Source organism: Lampris incognitus, chromosome 10 (assembly GCF_029633865.1).
Source record: "Lampris incognitus isolate fLamInc1 chromosome 10, fLamInc1.hap2, whole genome shotgun sequence".
Classification (NCBI taxonomy): Eukaryota; Metazoa; Chordata; class Actinopteri; order Lampriformes; family Lampridae; genus Lampris; species Lampris incognitus.
Genome location: NC_079220.1, coordinates 50,234,572 through 50,235,720, shown reverse-complemented (window position 1 = coordinate 50,235,720; position 1,149 = coordinate 50,234,572).

Here is a 1,149-nt window from a genome sequence, read left to right as displayed (position 1 = left end):
AGGCTGTGCGTGAGCGTGCGCGTGTGAGTGTGTGCACACACCTGTGTGTGTGTGTGTGTGTGTGTGTGTGTGTGTGTGTGTGTGTGTGTGTGTGTTGTGCAGATCTGACCAGGCTGTACAGCGCATGCATGCTCGTTGCGTGTTTGCGGGCTCCGTGACGTGCTTGCATGCGTGTGCGCGCGCGCGTGTGCGCGCGTGCGTGCTTGCGTGCTCCGTGACGTGCTTGCGTGCGCACGCCGTTGTGCACACAAAGCCTCACAAAGCATTGTCTGTTAACGGGCCCAGCAAACAAACTGCTCTTACGGCGCATACAGATTATTTACCATCTGGCCAATGACATCAACGCACTATTTCTGGGATTTGTGGGAATCAAAGTCCATTTTGGAGAGACTGATTATGTCACCGGCTCCCTTGTCTCAAGGCAAGCGAAACGGATAAATGGAGAGCGGCGGCGGCGGCAGTGGCAGGCAACCTGAGATAGGTGGGGAGGGTCCGCTCGGCTAGCGTCTCTGCCGTCGTGCAGCGGGGTTGTCTGATCTGCATGGTTTTTGTCTAGACACCGGCCAGTTTCTGCAAAGTCGACAGATGTGCGCCCTCAGAATGCAATCTTGGGTGAATGGGCCCTCTGGGAGGTATGCGCTCACGTCCGGCATGTCAGTGGGGAGAGTGACAATTTCAAAGATGGGGTGAGGTGCGAGCTGCACAGCTGGACTTAGCTGGACCTGCAGTTTCCTTGTTTATATTACCTAGCTCGCTACTTTGTAAACTGTAATAGTAACAACAAAAAACCCACATCTGTAGGATTCTGAGATCGTCCGCCGGTGTTTAGTGAACTCGTGTGTGAGCTTAGTGGGGTTGATCGATGCAGATATAACTTCAAAACTCGTATCGGTGTGTTCATCGGTGCAGGGAGACGTTTGAGTGTGACAGCAGGTGCCGGTTTTGCAGGCCTTCCATTTTGCAGCTGCGCCTTCCAATAAACGTCGAAGAGGTGCCTAGCAACCACATCCAGCACCATGTGGTGTAAAATGGAAAATGACGCACGGGGGGGGGGTGGGGTGGGTGGTGGTGGTGGTGACGCTACTGACGGTCTCTTCTTTTTCTCCAGCTACTTCCTCAACGCAGTGACTGTGCAGCCGTAGTTGACAG